The 20,876-nt window shown below is 47.2% G+C and overlaps 1 protein-coding gene and 1 pseudogene across 1 annotated transcript in view; both read right to left on the bottom strand.

The window, feature by feature from the left end:
* Nucleotides 1-20,876, bottom strand: part of LOC136651581 (corticotropin-releasing factor receptor 2-like) — a 151,787-nt gene that overhangs the window by 67,849 nt on the left and 63,062 nt on the right.
* Nucleotides 15,723-15,840, bottom strand: LOC136655107 (5S ribosomal RNA; annotated as a pseudogene).

The following is a 20,876-nucleotide window of genomic DNA, read 5'->3' as shown; positions in this document are numbered from 1 at the left end:
ATCAACACCTGTGATTACAGGATCTCAGGAAAGGATCCTGAGCCTTTGGAGAGCTGATGCCATGCAGAGTATACAATACAGGACATGTCAGCTGTGTAGCTAAAGGGAGTGCAAAGCACTAAGTTTTGCAGGCACCTGAACGTGCCAAGCAAGCAGCAACGTCCCCTTCAGAGCCATTCCGGGCAGGGGGAGCAAAACGGAGGCCATCCGGGAGAGGAGAGGGAGGGGCTGCTTGCACAGCACGTTTAGGCACCTGCAAAACTTAGTGCTTTGCACCCCTCTAGCTACACCACTGGGACATGCTGACTGGTTGTGGCTCTCCAGGATTTCAGGCTAGGGGTCTTCCCATCCCTAGGTGAAGACGTACCAGGGAATTGAACCCAAAGGCGTTCTGCATGCAGAGCAAGCACTCTACCACTGAGGTACGTACTTGTGTGAGTTTGAGATTCTTTTCTAAACTACCATACAGAATGTGCTATCAGCACATTTGGTGACAGTGGAAAGAAGGGAAGAAAAGAAATTGAACCAACTCCCTTCGTGATTTGCCATTTATCACCTACCCTCTGCTCAACAGCGGGAGCAAATTCTGAGACTCCAAGTCTCTCTGATGACTCCAGGTGTCTATAAATCCATCCCAACATGTCACAGTGTTGTGACAATAAAAGTGGCCTCTGCGAGTTACTTCATTATACAGTAGGGTTTAGAACTGCTCTCCAGGGTTGTCACATGAAGACAACATTGGGGGCAGGAGACAGAGGATTTCAAAGGTCTTGGGCCTTATTTACACATACATTTATTACGGGAATCCTTGCTTCTTCCTCTGACTAGCAGATGAAGCGGAAATATGCTGCATATGCAAATTGCTTAATTTGCATCCATCAGCCCATCTTAGAATATAGCTTTCCTTGGTGCAGAGGAGGCAGGAAGGGCAGAGATCACAGAGCAATGCAATTTGAGGCTCAGTATGCAACATCCTGGTAGCTGCATGAACTGAATTGCTTATTAATGATTTGGCATTTGTTTGACACTGGAGCAGAGGATCTCTAACTTACTAAGAGAAAGTGCAGGGAGGAGGCAGGAGGGAAGTGTATGGGATTGGGGGAGGGTGGGTGGCAGGTGTTCCTGGGGGCAGGCAGGTGGGGAGCAGGAGGCTGGGCCAGGATCCAGAGGTTAGGCTAGATCCTGACCCCAAGCGACGATCCTGACCCCTACTCAGATTTGTGTCACCTCCTGAGGTGGCGCAGATCCGAGTAGACCCATTGGGGCCAGTGCAGTGTGACATGGGGTAAGGGGAGACTTTCCCCCTTGCCTTGGGTTGTGCCAATTCTGGCCCCAAACTTGTGCTGGATGCAGCGCAGACCAGCTGACCTGCCTGCTCCAGCAGGACTGCATTCTAATTAGCAGTGAAATTCTCAACATTATTCAGAAGGAAACCCCATTGAGCTCAGTGGTACTTAGTCCTAGTAAGTCAGTTTAGAATTTCACTGTTCCATCTGCATGGTTAATCAATGAGAGATTTCTTTAAACCAGTGATGTCTCCCACCCACACTGTCCAGTCATTGGTTTCTTTTGCCATTTTATATATCCAGTTTATGACCATTTATTCTTTTGCGTAGAGACAGCAGAAGGACATTCAATCCTCCTGAAGCAGCTTTGCAAGCCATTTTCTTGCTACTTTCCTCGAGTGTTTTCAAAACTCAAGACTGGAATCTGACTAGAGAAGGGTCATGTGGATCAGAATTTAATTTGTGTTTCTAGACTTCAAGAGCCTACATTCGTCATGAGCCAGTTTGACATGCCTCTATTGAGAACAAATCACATGGAAATTGATGGAGTGGACATATCCTGATATACCTAAGAAACATATGGGGACCTGGCTTGAAATTAAGAAATGATTAAATACTAGCAGAAAAACCACCAGGTTGGCAGCCAGCAACATTTCAGAAGAGATGACATGTTTCTAGACAGCAGGTGATATACAATTATGTTCAATTGATTATTTCTGTAGAAATGGTACCTTTTTAAGGAGAAGCACAAAACAGAAATGACTCAGAGAAGTCACTTACGGTCAAGCATCTTTCCTGGACAAATATACCTGATCACAATACTTTTGATAGCCTTCATACTGTAACTAAGCCATTAACAAGGAAAGCACTTGGAGGATTAATGGCCACCTGGGAGGAGTGGATTGGCAAAGACTTAGCCAATGGACCCATTAGCGAGCCTGGCAGGCCTCAATTCCAAAGGATCTGTGCTGTGATAATTGTTGCCATAATAAATGGAAAATGGGGGAAAAAGACCCAGAGAGATGGTCTCCCTCCACCACCAGCCCTTTGAGGAATGACATGGCTTTGGTACACAGACTGCAGAAACCATGTCTGTATTACCATTCATTGCTGTTTCCTAAATCTACTTCAGTTTCCCTTAACAGATTGTGAAGTAGAGTTCTGAGACCAAAAACAAACACATGCAAATGACTGGGTCTACCATAAGGACCCAGTTCAATTATCTTCCTTCACAGCAAAGGCTTGAAACTTCATGCGTCTCATAAATGGAAGGCAAATTTTGTGGATATCCAGAATCTCAATGGATATTTATTTATTTAAAACATTTGCACACCACTTTCTTACGCATCGTTCTCCTCTATGGAGAACTTGTACAAGGAAAGCACCCTACAGGTAGACCACAGCTGCGATACAAGGACATCTGCAAGAGGGATCTGAAGGCCTTAGGAGTGGACCTCAACAGGTGGGAAACCCTGGCCTCTGAGCGGCCCGCTTGGAGGCAGGCTGTGCAGCATGGCCTTTCCCAGTTTGAAGAGACACTTGGCCAACGGTCTGAGGCTAAGAGGCTAAGAAGGAAGGCCCATAGCCAGGGAGAGAGACCAGGGACAGACTGCACTTGCTCCCAGTGTGGAAGGGATTGTCACTCCCGAATCGGCCTTTTCAGCCACACTAGTCGCTGTTCCAGAACCACCATTCAGAGCGCGATACCATAGTCTTCCGAGACTGAAGGTTGCCAACACAATAAAAAGAACAATCAAATAAAGTAAAACAGCAATGGTTTAATAGCAGCACATCATGATTAGCAACCCCTGCTAATTGGGTAAGAGGCACTCTTTCAAGTGGGTGCTCCTTTTTTGAGCAGGGGGAGAGTAACTGGTCCACCTCACCCCAGCACTGTCTGTTCTAGTGGCTGTCTGCTGGTATTCATTTGCATCCTTTTAGATTGTGAGCCCTTTTGGGACAGGAAGCCATTTAGTTATTTGATTTTTCTCTGTAAACCGTTTTGTGAACTTTTAGTTGAAAAGCGGTATATAAATACTGTTAATGTTAATGATTGACCAGAAGATGTGGATCTGTTTGGACGGTCAGGACATTTGTTTAGGGCTGTTAACATTGTCCTACCAATGCTCACAAATATAAAAATGCGCACCTCTGAATAGCAAGTGCATTGTAACAATGCTTCATTACTCCACACATTCACACCTTCTGTTTTAATCCTGCTAATCCAATCAGAACTTGGAAGTCTGTTCTTAGATATATTCAGAATTAAATCACAAAGTAGCGAGAGGGGTTGAAAGCACACTGCTATTTTTTATATCTGAGGAGATCCAAAGATAGATATGCTCCAGAGCCCTACTCAAGTATATACTGGAGTACTGTCCCCCCCCCCCCCATCAATGGCTCCAAGTTGCCTACTTGCTTTGGCCAGTAGTGGTGTCACCTCCCAGTGAGCGTCACCCAGTGTAACCCCACCCCCAATGGGATGCCATTGGTGGAAGCAGGTCAGATTGCAGCCAGTGGTTTCACACTCAATTACACTCAGCATTACACACTCAATGCCAAAATTATAAATGTAAGCTCCTAAACTTACTTATTCCTAATGCTCACCTGGATCTACCCAACCTCTGAGCATAACCAAAGGCTAGCTCTTCTACCAGACATACCACTGCTGATACAAACAGACATTTTGTGATAGACTGGCAAAGGGCAGCTCACCCCCTTCCACCTAAAGGTTTTTTTTTAATACCTTAAACTTAGCTCCCAATCAACCAGAGATTCAGACCAGCCAAACCTTCTAGGAAATGATCTCACCATCTGAAACTATTGTTGGTCAGTCACTTTGATCCCTCCCAACTGGAGAATCACAGTGGCAGCCAATTCCCAATTACAGTAGCAAGACCTTGAGGCAGGAATTTTCAATTTTTTTCATCTCATGGCACACTGACAAGGCACTAAAATTACCAAGGCAAACCATTGGTTTTTTGACAATTGACAAGGCACACTGCACTGACAGCAGGAGCTTGTATCCCCCAGTGGCCCTACTAACAAATGATCCTCCCCCAAACTCCTGTGGCACACCTGCAGACAATCCACGGCACACCAGTGTGCCATGGCACAGTGGTTGAAAATGGCTGCTTAGCCTGTTATCACGTCTCTAGCCCAGCTGAAAGCCAGATTCATGATAAGGAGTTTCTTCCCAACCTTCTAACTAACTCTGTTCTCACAGTTGCTGCAAAATGGCTTCAGGCTTGCAAGATGGAGTCAGACTTAAACCAGTGGTTTTAACCTGTTCTTCACATCACCCTACAAACAAGCCCAGGTAATCTGAAACGCAAAACCTGGGAGAAATTCCAGTGTGGAGAACTACAAAAGCATCCCTTGTAGTACATATGAAAATAAAACTAAGGTTCCACCAAGTTTTCTCAGACTCTTTTCCTTGGAGGAGAGTCAGCCTGGTGACCCTTTTTGTCCATGACCAAGGAAAATAAAGAAAGCCCTTTGCTTGACTTTCTCAAGTGCCGTGGTTGTTTCCATAGTAATTTTTGAGTCTTGAAAATTGCCACATATGCAGCAATGTAAAAAGTAACACTGAGAAACAAGCAAATAAAAAGAAGGCAAAGGTGTATTCCTTTGACTGTTAAAGTAGTAACAATACACTACCTACACCTCTCCTTAATATCACATTATAATATAATCCCTAGCATGTATTCACTGCTGAAACAGAGACGCCTGCGTTGGCTTGGTCATGTCGTGAGAATGGATGATGGCCAGATCCCAAAGGATCTCCTCTATGGAGAACTCGTGCAAGGAAAGCGCCCTACAGGTAGACCACAGCTGCGATACAAGGACATCTGCAAGAGGGATCTGAAGGCCTTAGGGATGGACCTCAACAAGTGGGAAACCCTGGCCTCTGAGCGGCCCGCTTGGAGGCAGGCTGTGCAGCATGGCCTTTCCCAGTTTGAAGAGACACTTTGCCAACAGTCTGAGGCTAAGAGGCAAAGAAGGAAGGCCCATAGCCAGGGAGACAGACCAGGGACAGACTGCACTTGCTCCCGGTGTGGAAGGGATTGTCACTCCCGGATTGGCCTTTTCAGCCACACTAGACGCTGTGCCAGAACCACCTTTCAGAGCGCGATACCATAGTCTTTCGAGACTGAAGGTTGCCAATACATAATATAATCCACCGCCTTGAGAAAGGTGGCGTATAAATACGGTAAGAAAATAATAAATAAATAATGAGAACTTGGATATTGTCGGCAGAGAACATTTATTATTATTATTATTATTATTATTATTATTATTATTATTATTATTATTATTATTATTTGTACCCCGCCTTTTTGCCCAACGGGCACACAAGGCGGCTTACATCATTTTAAAAACAAATACAACATTAAAAACAACAACAATTTACATAATTAATTAACTGCAGGCCACCTTCCTTATTGTTCTACACTTTTAGCATTGCACTAAACTTTAAAGTGTAAATGTTGATTAGACTTCCGTTGAATTGTAGGTCGCTTGGAACACTTAATTCTAGCTTGACATGGAACTCCTAAATTCTATAGCTGCTTCAATCAACACTATAAAGTGGTTTGTGCCAGCTTCTGCCACAGCCAAAATAATAGCTCAATCAGTAGCGTAGTCAGAGGAGGTGCAAAGCACTAAGTTTTGTAAGGAGACTCACTGTGCCGTGCAAGCGACCCCTCCCCTTTGGAGCCATTCTAGGCCGTGAGTAAACGGAGGCCACTAGTCCCAAATGGAAGCCAGTAGTCCCAGGACGAAGAGCACTATAAGGAAACAGTGCTAAAGGAAGCCATTCTATCAGAGGTATTACTGGAGATGGGTTTTATGGGGCTGATGATGACTTAAAGAACCCTTCAAACTGGCATCAAACTTTAGCCCATCAGCTCAGTGAACAGCATGTGATAAAGGCATGTTCAACTCAGTTACAGTTCTGCTCGATTACCTTGCTGAACCAATCTTCACCAGCTTTGAAAAAATATTTCCCCTTTTTTATTTTTTTAATTCAATCAGCCTCTGTCATTTCTCCCATGGAAATGGCAAAATATGAAATGAATTTCATCCCAGTGATAGACATGAATGGAGAGGAAGATCTATGGGAAACAGTTGCTTGAAAAACAGAACTGATCTTATTCTTGGAACAAGGACATTGTTGCACAACACAAAGCATATGGAATTTATGCTGCATGCAGGGAACATTAATTGGCAATGGGTAACACCCCTTGCTTTGCAGATACATCTTTTCTAAGGACTGGATATACGTATTCATTTCATACCAAAGGTGAAAGCAAGACTTGGGGCCCAATCCTATCCAGCTTTCCAGCGCAGGTACAGCAGCAATGCAGCCAGAGGTATGGGGACAAATATTCTCTTACCTTGAGGAGGCCTCCATGACTGCCCCACCACTGCAGGATGCAGTGCTCACCCTGTTGGCATGGCTGCATCAGCGCTGGAAAGTTGAATGGGACTGGAACCTTAATTTTTTAAATCCTTAATCCCATTTACAGAGTTCTCAGAAACTGTCCAGCATTTTATGAAGGTAGATGTTTGCCACAGAGGAAATATTGTTCTCATCCTTAATTTGAAACAACCTCATTCAAAATAAGGTTTCATGGGGGTGGGGTGGAGAACGCAGCAGTGGTAGGGGACAGGCTGATCAGGCCCATGATGGGGACTGTTTGCTGGCAGTGGCACATATTGAATCCTAACCACATGCGCAATCTCATCTGATCTTGGAAGCTAAGCAGGGTCAGGCCTGGTTAGTACTTGGATGGGAGACCGCCTGGGAATACCGGGTGCTGTAGGCTTATACCATAGTCTTTCAAGACTGAAGGTTGCCAACCAACCTGAGCCTGAACTGCCTGCAAAGCTCAATACATGCAGATCCACTCTTGAGCTGGCACAGGTATGAAGTGAGCCATAGCAGCTGCTGGGGCAGTAGTGGAGCCAAAGGGGGGTGGAGTTATAAGTCCCATATGGCTCCGAAACTCGGTGTGTAGGCTGCCCTCACTCCTGGGACCATTCTGAGGAGCAAAAGCAATGTGGAGGCATCTCTAGACAGGCTCTGAGAGCGAGGGGAGGGGCAGCTGACATGGGGAGTTTTGGAGCTGATCGGAACTTACAGTTTCACTCCCCTCTGGCTCTGCTACTGTTCTGCGGCTTACCCTAGAGCAGGGGTGCCCAAACCCCGGCCCTGGGGCCACTTGAGGCCCTCAAGGCCTCTCAATGCAGCCCTCAGGGAGTCCCTAGTCTCCAATGAGCCTCTGGCCCTCCAGAGATTTGTTGGAGCCCACACTGGCCCGTCACAACTGCTCTCAGCATGAGGGTGACTGTTTGACCTCTTGTGTGAGCCGTGGGATGAGGGCTCCATCCACTGCTTGTTGTTTCATAACCGTGATGCAGCAAAGGAAAGGCCAGCCTTGCTTTGTGCAAGGCCTTTTATAGGCCTTGAGCTTTTGCAAGACCTTCATTCATTCATATAAGTTCACCTTTAATATATTCATTTATATAAACTTATGTAAATTTATTCAAATTTTAAATGTAAATTAATTCTTTTTTCCCTGGCCCCCAACACAGTGTCAGAGAGACGATGTGACCCTCCTGCCAAAAACTTTGGACACCCATGCCCTAGAGCAAGGGAACAAACTTCCCCTTACCCCGAGGAGGCCTCAGAGGCCAATACTGCCATGCAGTATTGCCATGCAATACTGGCGCATCGCCATGCGGGGAGCTAGCGAGGACAGGACTTTGGGAAACATAAATTGCAGGGGCGTCACTGGGGTTTGTGTCACCCAGTGCAGGATACCAACACGTAACCCCCATAATGGACCTCCTCCCATGCAGTGGGCGGGGCAACAACCCGGGTGGTGGGCATGATGATGTACCATCACCCCACCCCTGCTGGTATTTTGGGCATATCTTTTGATAGAATAGAGAAATTTCAAAGCGGTTTTTTTTACTGCATTCTGCTGTAAATTATGCATCAAATGGCGCACAACATGATGGAATTATTCCTACAAACCGCGATTTTGTTCACTAGTGGTGTCACCCTCCCCCAGTGTGCGTCACCCCCCCCGAGCGCGTCACCTGGTGTGGGCCGACCCCCTCCCCACACACAGTAGTGATGCCAGGGATTAATGACCACTGCAGACCACCAGCTACTATGAAGAGCACCACTGCCGCAGGTGGTGGCATGTCCCTTGAAGCAGCTGACAAGCTGAGCCGAGTTATTCCATCTGCTCTGAGCGTGGGAGGATGGAGGCCAGAATGTGAAACCAGATCAGAAAGAAACATCTGAATGTTGTGGTTCTTGAAAGATAGAACCTTCTTTCAATTGTAAAAATACCTACGGGGATTTAAATAGCCTGCCTATGTAAACCGCCTTGAATAAAGTCTGAGGAGAAATCTGACGACCAAGAAAGGCGGTATACAAATACCTGTATTATTATTATTATTATTATTATTATTATTCCAAACTCATTCTGCTGCACAAATGCATGAGTTTCCAGTTTAGACACCTCTGTTTCATCACATGGGGGCACGATCAGTGGCATAGCTAGCGGGGGTGCAAAGTGCTAAGATTTGCAGGGGGAATCACCGCAGTGTGCAAGCAGCCCCTCTCCATCCCCTTTGGAAACATTACAGGTGGTCTGCCGGCAATGGCTCCAAAAGGGAAGGGGAGGAGGAGCTTGCACACTGCAGTGAGGCTCCCTGCAAAACTTAGAGCTTTGCACCCCCTCTAGCTATGCCACTGGGCATGCTTAGAAGAACAAGTCACCCCTGAGACATTCTGGGGAAAGAACACCATGTGATTACATTTCCCTGCAAAATGCTCTGAGCCCATTCTTAGATTTTACCGGAAGCAGCTCTTCATGTTGGCCCCAATTGTGCATGTCACACACATTCAGAGTAGTAACTGAATTCTCTTGTTAAAGATCAAAGAGAAAACAACCAGCTCTGTGCAGCATGAAATCACCCTTCTCTTGGCTATTATCCCAGAAAGAAAAGCAGCCTTTCCACTGAGTACCTAAGGGGAGTCATTTGAACTGGAATGAGAAAGAAGCTTCACTGCCTTCATCTCTCACGCAAGACAAACTTGCTTCTGCCTGGTGCTCATTATTAAGGTATTAATGGCTTGGGGCCTTCATTTGTGCTTCAGGAGGTCTTGCTGTGTCTTATCTCCGGCAATCAGAAGACTCCATTTCACAACTTTAGGCCCAGGGCCCAGTGCAATGCTCCATATGGGGGTTCCTTTTCTGGAGGAAAAGTTCATCCCAGGTTACAAGTCATGGTAGGTATATGCAAGCTCCTGATTTTAGAAGTAGGCTACCTCAGAATGCCAGATGCAGGGGAAGGCACCAGGATGCAGGTTGTGTCTGTTGTCTCGTGTGCTCCCTGAAGCACTTGGTGGGTCACTGTGAGATACACAGTGGGCAGGAGGTCTGGTCTAGAGGGTAGAGCCTCCGTTAGCCCGAAGATAACATCAGAAGGTTGCCAGTTCAAGGACAATGGCAGCTCCCTGAACAGCTGAGAATGGCAAGAACTTGAAGCAGCTGACAAGCCCAGCTGAGTGATTCCACCTGCTCTTGGTGTGAGCAAGACGCGTCTTGGCTGCCCTCCATGTGTGAGATGGAGCTGTTTGTCGGCCTGCTTGGGAGAACTGGAGGCCAGAAGTGAGACCAAACCAGGAAGATCCATATGAAATGTTGTTGGTTCTTGAAAGAGAGAACCTCTATGATTGTCAAAATCCCCTTGAGGGATTTAGAAATGCCTGCCTATGTAAACCGCCTTGAATAAAGTCAGAGGAGTAATCCGATGACCAGAAAGGCGGTATATAAATACCTAGTTATTATTATTATACAGGAAACTGGACTAGATAGGCCTTTGGCCTGATCCAGTGGGGCTCTTCTTATGTTCTTATGAGAAATCCCCATTGTAGCAGGAAACACTAACCAGGAGACCAAGACACCACACATCAAGGTTCCTCGATGCCTTCCAGGCACAATACAAGATACTCAGGTAGCAAGTCTGGGGGAGCCCTCAGTTTTGGACAGCAGCTATCTTTGGGAGTGGACAGCGTGAGACTAGATGGACCAGTAGCCTGACAGCACTGAAGATTTGAGGGAATCATTGAGGCTAATCAGGGTTGGGGCCATAACTGCAGGGTAGAGAACATGCTTTCCACACATAAGGCTCAGGTTCAATCTCTGACATCTCCGGATAGTGCCAGTAAAGACTCCTGCCTGGAACGTTGGAAAACTGCTGTCTACTGGCAAAGAAAGTGCTCAACAAGATGGAGCTGACTTGCTAACAGCAGCTGCACATGTTTGGCAAGCCTATTCAGGGGCGTCACTAGGATGGGTTGTTACCCAGTGCATGCAGCAGCCAGTCCCTGCCCTTCCAACCTAGCTGGTGCATCCCTTCCAGCCTATCCTCTCGCAAAGTCTTCCTGAGCAACTCGGCTCTGTACCACTTTCTGTGCCACCCAGTGGCATAGCTAGAGAGCAGGGAGTCTTACCGCGATGTGCAAGTGCCCCCTCCCCTTCAGTGCCATTCTGGGCAGGGGAGATAAAGGGAGGCAAATCATTTTTCTCTCTCCCAAGCAAGCTGCCCACACTGTTATCTTTCCAAAAAGGAAGGGGATAATTGCCTGCAGGAGTATTAAATATACAGACTTGTCTCATTCCACTGTGAGCTTGAAATGATGCTCCTGGTTTGGCCAGAAGCATCCATTCTGACCACAATCACGGGAACTGAAATTTTCTCTGGGTCAGACTCTGACTTATGATGTGGCACTTCTTTTAGCTCAAACATTTTCAGTGTCATTAATTATATGCTAATTTTTGCACTCACTGCAGCGAGTCATGGACTCTTCAGTCACAACAGGAGAGGAAACTGAACGCTTTCCACATGCACTGCCTCTGACGCATTCTCGGCATCACCTGGCAGGACAAAGTTCCAAACAACACAGTCCTGGAACGTGCTGGAATCCCTAGCATGTATGTACCGCTGAAACAGAGACGCCTGCGTTGGCTTGGTCATGTTGTGAGAATGGATGATGGCCGGATCCCAAAGGATCTCCTCTATGGAGAACTCGTGCAAGGAAAGCGCCCTACAGGTAGACCACAGCTGCGATACAAGGACATCTGCAAGAGGGATCTGAAGGCTTAGGAGTGGACCTCAACAAGTGGGAAACCCTGGCCTCTGAATGGCCCGCTTGGAGGCAGGCTGTGTAGCATGGCCTTTCCCAGTTTGAAGAGACACTTGGCCAACAGTCTGAGGCTAAGAGGCAAAGAAGGAAGGCCCATAGCCAGGGAGACAGACCAGGGACAGACTGCACTTGCTCCCAGTGTGGAAGGGATTGTCACTCCCGAATTGGCCTTTTCAGCCACACCAGACGCTGTTCCAGAACCACCTTTCAGAGCGCAATACCATAGTCTTCTGAGACTGAAGGTTGCCAACATGGATGGATGTTGCTACAGAAAATGATCCATCACCAACTACCTGTGAGGACATTGCTGTGGATATCCTTTCTATATATTTTTTGGTATAATATCCAATTCCAATGATAACTTAGATAGGTTGCCAGTCAAGCACTCCTGATTCTGTTGGCATTCATCAGAAATACAAGTTCTGATGCGCTCCTCGGATGGCCACATTTTCTCCTTAATACAAGTATAACGGCATTGATTTAAATACCTGGGAAAGCTAGACTGGGTCATTGGAGTCAGCAAATCTCTGCAGGAGATAACTTTATTCTCCTTTAATCGAGTCGCATTTTTGATAAACCACAGATCTCCCAAATGGGGGAAAAAAATCTCCATATAGACAAGCTGTGCTGAATTCATTACAGTCAAAAGCAGCCCGCAGAGGGAGAAACAAAACAAGCTACCGCCTGCTTTAATATTATAGAATCGCAGACTCACAGTGTTGAAAGGGGCCTAAAAGGTCATCTAGTCCAACTGCCTGCCTGTAGCAGGGACTCCTCCTTGAGCAGCTGTTTGTCGAGCCTCTGCCTGAAGATTACCCATAAAGGAGAATCCACCATCTCCCTCAGCAATCTATTCCACTACCAAACTGCCCTGACCATCAGGAATTTTTTAACCAGACTTTATAAATAGCCTTTGCAGATGGATCATGATTTGCCGTGACTGGTTTTTTGTTGTCAGAGTCCCAGGTGCATAAGTCCAGCAGGAGATCAATACCACTCTGCTCAAATAAGAGGATACCTCATTACGGAGCTCAAATCAACAGACCAAAAGACTAGTCAGAGCAAATTATGCCAGCCTCCTCATCATATGTTGGGGGAGAGAGAGAGAGAGAGAGAGAGAGAGAGAGAGAGAGAGAGAGAGAGAGAGAGAGAGAGAGAGGCTGCCCCCAGCCTCCTCTTTACCAATAGCCTATAGCTCAGCTATGCTGGGATTCTTGCCCACTCTTTGCCAAAATGAACCAAACCAGCAAAGAATAGCCTGGCTACTAGATCAGACCAAAGTGGGTCCATGCAGTCCAGTATCCTCTTTTGCAAAGTGTCCCACCAGGTACTTCTGGAAAGAAAGGTATGAGGCCAGAAGAACCCTCCTGCTTTTGCTCCCCAGCTCTCATTTCTAGTGATATCCTACTTCTATCTATCCCTCATTTGCTGATTTCACTATTTAAAAGATTGTCAGACCACTCCTAGGCATGCCTACTCAGAAATACAGCTGAATTAAATGGGGCTTACTTCCAGGTAAGTGCCTGGGATTGCAGCCTGTATCCTGCCTTTCAGATTGCAAAACCACAAATGATTCTAAGATGAAACAGGGAATCAAAACACAGCGCTTATGAGGCAGATCTTAAAGTCCAGGTAGGCTCCTACAGCAAGAGGCTGTCCTTACGGGAACCAGTACTCTAGCTAGAGGGGGTGCAAAGCACTGGCAGCCCAAACCTGAGCTGCCCGTTGCACCGGGACTGCGAAACGGCTGAAACGGCTATCACAGCATCCTGTGCACAACAGTGCAGGTGCTGGTGGCCCATCAGGGGAAGGGAAGTAGCACAGCGATGGAGTTACGCAATTCTGCGGCAGTCCTTGGGCTGGTGCAGAATCAAGAGCCTCCGTGTTGGGCCTCATGGATGCAGCGGCGCAGGCCCACCACCCAGCCTCCCCCAGCACACCTTCTCCCCACCCTCTTCCTGCCCTCCCCCTGCCCAGAACGCCTCCTCCTTGCCTCCACCCGTGTCCCCAATCACCTCTCAGCCACTTGGTGGTTCACGCAACCGCTGAGTGTCGGAGCACCGGCTTTCCACTGGCGCTAGCCCAGCACTGGCTAGCACTGAGATACCTCCGGCACTGGGCTAGCATTGAGGGCCGCTTTATGGCACGTTGGTGACACTCACTGCTGGTGGAGTGCCAGCAGTACAAGCGCAGGATTGGGCTCTAAGTTTTGCAGGGTGCCTCGCCGTGGCATGCAAGCAGCTCCTTCCCTTCAGAGCTTTTCTGGGCCACTACAACAAAACGGAGGCGTCAACTATATGACCCATTGCGTGTTACCAAAACTGGAGCCTAAATTTAAGATTCTTGATTTAGTAGGGAAACAGTTTAGATTGCGAGGTCCCTTCTTGACCCAGAATAATTTGAGCTTTTTCTCCAAGATTTATGAATATTCTCTTGGTGTGAGAGCCCATTGATCCTACTGATGAAATTAATGACTTATTCTAATAAATTACCCATCCGAGCCTTTTGCTGTATTGTTCTTCAACCTTCTTATTGTAAGGAAGTAGTTGCGGCGCTAATCATAATGAAATGATTTGAGACACCACCTTCTCCATTTGTATTGCCAGATCATCTGCATACAGAATTAAGAGCACTTCCTTCCACTGTCAATCGAGAGAAATGTATCTTGCAAAGACCTCAAAAGAATCCTTTGGAGGGGGAAGCAGACTAAAAAAAAAAAAAAAAGTTTCCTTAACTTACTCTTTCAGAGAGTTGAAATTGCAAAGGGGAGTGGAATTTCAGGAAGGGGAGGAAGTTTGAAACAGAGAAGAGGGAGAGGTGGGGTTTGCACATCCTCTCCCACAATCACTTGTCCCTGTAGCTTCATGATTGTTGCATTCTGATCTAATCCATTAATTTAAGCAGCGGACTGCCTTGAATGTATTGGCAGAAATGCAATATAATGTAGGAAACAAGGTGGTCGGTTGACAGTGGAGGAGGTGATTTTTGCATATTCCCTCTAGATCTGCTGAAGGAAATGAGCTTTCAGATTGGGGGTGGGGGGTAGAAGTTGCTTTCACAGGAGAAGCCACAAGGAAACTGGAGCATGCAAGGCGGAGAGACTATGAGAGGGCCCCAAGGAGCAGGACTGTGGTTCAAAGGTGCCACTACAATCAGATGAGCCTGCAGGCCAGCTGCCTGTAAAAGAGACAGCTCTCCTACTTACCAGAACATGTTCTATAACCAAAATAGCTTCAGGAGCAAAGTTTTTCTTAGAAAAGTGCTTGCTTTTTGATGACCTCATTACGACTTGCACCACCAAGGGGGGGAAAAAAGCGCTCAAACATCCTCCATCAAAGGGCAATGGAAGATTGATTCTGTTTACATTTGCATAAATGTGTCCCTGGAACAACACACACCCTTGTCCCAGTTTGATGCGGAGCGCTCCACTTTCCGCTTTCCCAGACAGATATCATTTCGGTTCTTGTTGTGATCTCCGCATATAAAATTCATTTCTATGTGAAAAGCTGGCAGGAGATCATATCATCCAATGGCGGTTCTGAATATTTTAATGCCTAATTCTCAGGGTGAAGATGCATGTAATATTTTGGGATTGGCAGGACAGCTTTCTGGTGCATTCACTGCCCTATGAACAAACATTCATTTTTTTTCTCCTCCCAAAAATTGGTTCTGCTTAGATTCAGAGTGGTTCAGCTTGCAGGCTGTGGAAGGCGCCTCTTGGCTAGTGTCTGTGTCATCAATAACATGTTTCCGGCTCCCAACCCCCAAGCAGTTTTGCAATGGCTCCAAATTGCCTTGGCTTCCTTCTACTGCCGCCAGAGCACCGGCACAGTATACAGAAGTCGAAAGAGATGGAAGGGGGGCATGTGGAGAGTCAGGGGTGAGTGGGTGAGGGGTAGGCCAAATTTAGACTATGACTAGAAAGAAGTCAAACTATTTCCCAATTTTGGGGAAACAGCTCTGTTTCCTTCTGTTCCAAATCTGATGTGAGCCAAATATCTTTGTGGGAACTTGCCTTTGTCACTAGTGGTCAGCCAAATGTCTTTGGAACGTCCACAAACTGGGTATGAATGAAACAGCCTTCACCCATAATTTGTCCCCAGAACCTGGTATACTGCCTTTGTATGTGGAGGCTCCTCCTCTTTGGTTAGTAGCCTGGTTGGTTGGTTGGCAACCTTCAGTATGGAAAGACTATGGTATAAGCCTACAGCACCCAGGATTCCCAGGCGGTCTCCCATCCAAGTACTAACCAGGCCTGACCCTGCTTAGCTTCCGAGATCAGATGAGATCTGGCATGCACAGGGTAACAGTTGCTGTGATATTCCATGAGACAACTCCATGCTCCTTAATCAAGCATGTGCTTGTTTTTATTTTTTTTTAATGTTAAATAGCAACCAGAATGGGATCCTGGGGCTGGGGGGGCTCTTACCCTACCCCTTTGATAACCCTCATTAGGGATGCCCTGGCTGCTATTTGACCCAATCAGAGCCTGTTTTTCCTTTGCAAATAGTAGCCAGGGGGCGTGATTTGGATCAGGACCATAGCAGGGAGATGATTAACAGCCAACCCTGAGCTGCCCGGTGTGCAGGGCTGCTGCGGCATCCTGAGTGTGCCAGGCAGCCACCTGTGGCTCTTTGGGGGAAAGGGGGCATTTGTCACTTCCCCCGGGTAAGGAAAGTGGCATCGCAATGGGGCTACTTGACTCTGCACCGGTTATTTAGTCCGCGCAGAGTAATAGAGTTCTGTGTCAGGTTAAGAGGCTTGACACGGGCCTCTGGATATGGTGGAGCTGAGCTCCGCCAGTCCTGCTTCTGCCCTGCTCCCTCCTCCGCCATGCCTCCCTCACCCTCTTCCGGCCCGTAACGCCTCTTCCACCTCCCCCCATGCTCCCCACTTACCTCTCTGCCTTACACTGAGCCAGTGCTGAGCCAGCGACCGTGTTACCTGCGCAGGAAGTGTCACTGGCATCACAGTGTCGTGGCAAGCCAGCACGCAGTCTTCCGGATCACGCCCTAAAGGCCTTTCATCACCACGGTCCCCATTCATAGAGTCACCATTCCAGCTTAAAATCTACATTTTAAAAAACCAAGTACAGGTGAGACCTCGGTATCCACTGATTTGGTCTCCACTGATTTGACTCACCACTGATTCCGAGGTCCACCTTTAAATGTCTTGTAACAAGGGGGGAAATTTCCTTTCCTTCGCGCTGTTAAATAATTATAATTTCATTCCATTAGATTCCATTATTTACCCCACCTAGTTGCTGAATGTGGTATAGCGTCTAGATCAGGGGTCCTCAAACCCCGGCCCGGGGGCCAGATGCGGCCCACAGCAAGCCTCTTTCCGGTCCGCAGCCAACCTCTTGTCCCCTGAAAGCCTCTGGCCCACTCAACTGAACATGACCAGAACTGTGCTCTGATTGTGCCTGGAGGTTGTTCTAAGGGCCAGAGAGGTTGAATGAATGAGCCCATTCATTCATTTATTCACTCATCTAAGTTCCATCTCTATTTATTTAAATTTTATATTTAAATTTTTTTCTGGCCCTCAGCACTGCGCCAGATATTTCATGCGGCCCTCTGGCCAAAATGTTTGGAGACCCCTGCTCTAGATCAATGCATTCTGGGGTGGCAATTTGTCTACATTTTGCTCTAGCGGCCCGGAATGGCTCTGAAGGGGATGGGGAGGGTTGCACAGTGCTTTGCACCCCCTTTAGCTACACTACTGCTCAGAACTGCCTGAAGGGCCTTCCAAACTCCCTTTACCTTGAGACCCACCATTTTCCTCGCATCGTTTGCAAGGTCAAGATTCTGTTTACCTTTCGGCTAGCTGTGCTTATTTTAGCATTTTACATTATGTACACAATCTGCTCCCGAGTGCGACAGATTGGAGCTGGCATCAAAAAGCCTCTTGGTAATTTAATAAACTCTCAAAGTAAACCATCTCAGGGAAAACAGTTATTCAAAGACAGGGAAGCAGATGGATCAAAAAATGCACAGATCTGGGCTGCTTCTCCAAGTGGGTGGGTATAGTTTGGACCAACCCAGCTGAATCTGCATCAAGGAGAAATGAATTCAGAATCTGTCCAGTGCTGATGCTGCTTGAGTATCCCTTGAGACTGGGGGGAAAAAACCTGCAAATATTATGCAATCATTTTAGTCTTTAAATCCAGTCCTCACAGGGCAGTAGTACCTTGTTTGGAGCAAACCATTGACTCTCACCAGACCAGTCTGGCCTCTGTAAGGCTTACTTTGGTTAACAAAGGAAAGAAAAAGTGAACAAGGACTTGAACTACCAAAAAGTAGGATTTCTATCAGTAATGCTTCAAGTTACTCCTGAAAGTTGATGAAGACCTCCCCATATTTCACTGAGCACTAACTTGCCGTCCCATGGAAATTTACTTGGGCATAAGTCCCATGTGGATGCCAGTGAAATTTACTTCTGAGTAAACATGGATAGGATCAGGTTGTACAATGATCCAAAGGCTTGCACACTGATTGACATACAGGTAGATTACCCCTTATCCAGACATCTGAAATCCAGACTGTTCCAAAATCTGGACATTTTTGTCCAAGACTTGTGCTGTGTCGTGTGAACACTAGAAGGTCTTCTGCTCATTCCCACATACAGTGCAAGTACAGGCTCTGTGTATACAACAGGATGTGTTGTATTTGAGAAGCTGGTGTATCCATTAAACAGAAACAAGGTGTAAAGATCTTGAACGGTTCTCCATCAGGCTGCAGGTAGGAGGGAATCCGGCAGGCCTCAGGATTAGAAAGTCCATGGGAGCGAACTGGAGGAAGCAGTTTCAGTTTCATAGAAGAAGCCTTTGTGAATGATTGGGTGCCTTTGATCTCCTCAGGGGCCCAGATGGGCTAGAAACTAGAGACAGGCACTCTGATAAATTGTGCTTACTTCTGTCATCAGTCTATGTTTCCTGCCTGGGTATTTTGCAGTGAGTTGCTAATTTATTTATTTATTATTTATTATTTATGATCACAGATCATAATGATCAGTGAAGTTATTGGAAAAGGACAGCAGCTGTTTTCACACATGCAGCACACCCAGTTTTGCTGAATGTGGTTGGACTTGTCCCAGTTGACTGGATCTTATCAAGTGTGATCCTCTGCTGGGTTTTACTGTCTCTGCAGTTTTGGGCTGTTTTACCGCAGTCTCTAACGTCTTTCTATTTATGCTTTTGGATTTATTATTCTCCAGGATGTTACGCGCCTTGGCGTATTTCTGGCAAGCAAAAACGGACGACAAGCTTTTCCAAGTAAAACCAAAAATGAGAAATATCCCACTTCAACTCTGACATGTTCCCACAGCAGTGAGCTGTTAAAATTATACGAATGACCCTGAAACGACAACACAAAACTAAGAGCAGCACAACATATCAGGGAAAAAGAAGCTCTCGGATAAAATACTGTAAATGAGGTGGATAAAGTAGCAGATAGAAAGCAGTTGTGATGAAGAATTTTAAAAAAAAATCAGAACTGGCGGTTGCATAAAAAGATTAGGAAAAATAAAATGTTTCCACTAGCCTCTAAGGCAGTGGTTCCCAATTTGGGCATCACAACACCCTGGGGGGGTTCAAAGTCACTTGCCATGGTGTTGCGGGTCACCCACTGCCCTGGCAGGGAGACCATGGTGTGTGTGAGTCTTCAAGCAGTGACAGGAGGCTTAGGGCCCAATCCTATCCAACTTTCCAGCACCGGTGCAGCCACAATGCAGCCCGAGGTAAGGGAACAAATGTTCCCATACCTTGAGGAGGCCTCTGTGACTGCCTCCCCACCACAAGAGACAGTGCATGCCCCATTGGCACAGCTGCACCGGCACTGGAAAGTCGGATAGGATTGGGCCCTCAGTCAGTGGAGTAGCTAGATGGAGTGCAAAGGGCACAATCCTAATCAGGTCTAGAACTAAGTTCTATTTTGTTCAGTGGGGCTTACTCTCAGGAAAGTGTGGTTTGGATTGTAGCCTAAGTTTTGCAGGGAGCCTCAAGGCAGCATGCAAGTGGCCAGTGAAATGGAGGTGTATACCTGGCTCTGAAGAGGCTGCTAGCACGCTGCGGTGAGGCTCCCTGCAAAACTTAGTGCTTTGCACCTTCTCTAGCTATCCCACTGGGTTTAGTGATGAGGGAAGAGCTGCAGTGTGCAAAAATGGCACCATCTGAGCCTCCGAGCCCAGAAGTGAGTGGTGCTGATATCACTGTGATGCTTTCACATCACCATTGCTCACTTCCTGGTTCCAGGGGCATCACAGCCCCAACAAGTTTAGGGGTCACTGCTCTAAGGACAGAGAAACTAGATGGAGGGTGTTCCACGATTGAGGGTCCTGAACCTGGTTACCACCCGCTCACCTCTGAAGGCAGGACCCCAGACAATGAGCTTAACACTCGCATAGCCTTATGGTCCCAGCAGATGTAGGCAGCTGGATGCTCTGTGGCAGGCAGTGACAGCAGAGAAAGCTCTTTTGTGGGCTGATGCTGGAGGCAAGTCTGCCAGAGTACCGTTTCAACAGGAAACGATGACTGAGCAGCTCTTGCGGACTCACCTCCCGGCAAACGCCTAGCAACAGCCATTCATGCTTTTGTCCATCACACGCACAACGTGCACCTATCCTTGAAAGCCCCTCAGAAGCTTCAACTGGTAAAGAACATGGTGATCTGTCTCCTGAGAGGGGTGTGCCACCAGCCACGCACTGCGGGACAGGGCTCCGGCAACCGCCGTGGCACATGACGTGCTGCAGGGTGGTCGCGACTCAAGTCCACGCACACAGGCAAGAGTTGGGATTAGATGCTCACGGTTGTTACAAGAAGGTTGTGGTTCTTTGGGGAGTGTCACTGGAGTGTTATGATATACGCCCCAGACCTATAGTGAATTTACAGGCTGGGTAGGGCAAGGCTAGGCCCTGATGTCTTGGCCATACCTGCAGGGTGGCCCAGGTGCATCATGGGATCGGCTGATGCAACAGGGCATAGCAGAGATGGTGCAACACCCTGCAATACCATGTCACCAGGCAATTAGTCATACAGTCACCAGATGGTAGCCTGCTTCTCATTGGCCCGTGCCAGTATATATTGCAGCATGTGCAAGCTGCTGGGTGGGAGATGTTATGTGGAGTGTCTGCGGGAAGCTACGTTGGTGGAGTTGGTGATCGGAGAGTTGAGAAAAGTGCTGTTTGCTTGCTGAGCTGCCTTCGCACTGTAAATTTTGTATATATCTTCAAGTAAAGGACATCTGGTGGTGGAGCACTGCCGTGTCTGTGCCTCGTTATTTACAGGGAATATCTGCCTGACCTTAAGTCTCTGGAGCTGCGGTGTTAGCCGCGTACTTCAACAGATCAGAGTGATCAGT

Source organism: Tiliqua scincoides, chromosome 5, assembly GCF_035046505.1.
Source record: "Tiliqua scincoides isolate rTilSci1 chromosome 5, rTilSci1.hap2, whole genome shotgun sequence".
NCBI classification, from domain to species: domain Eukaryota; kingdom Metazoa; phylum Chordata; class Lepidosauria; order Squamata; family Scincidae; genus Tiliqua; species Tiliqua scincoides.
Note: the sequence above shows the minus strand (reverse complement) of the source record. Positions and strands in the feature narration are given on the sequence as shown.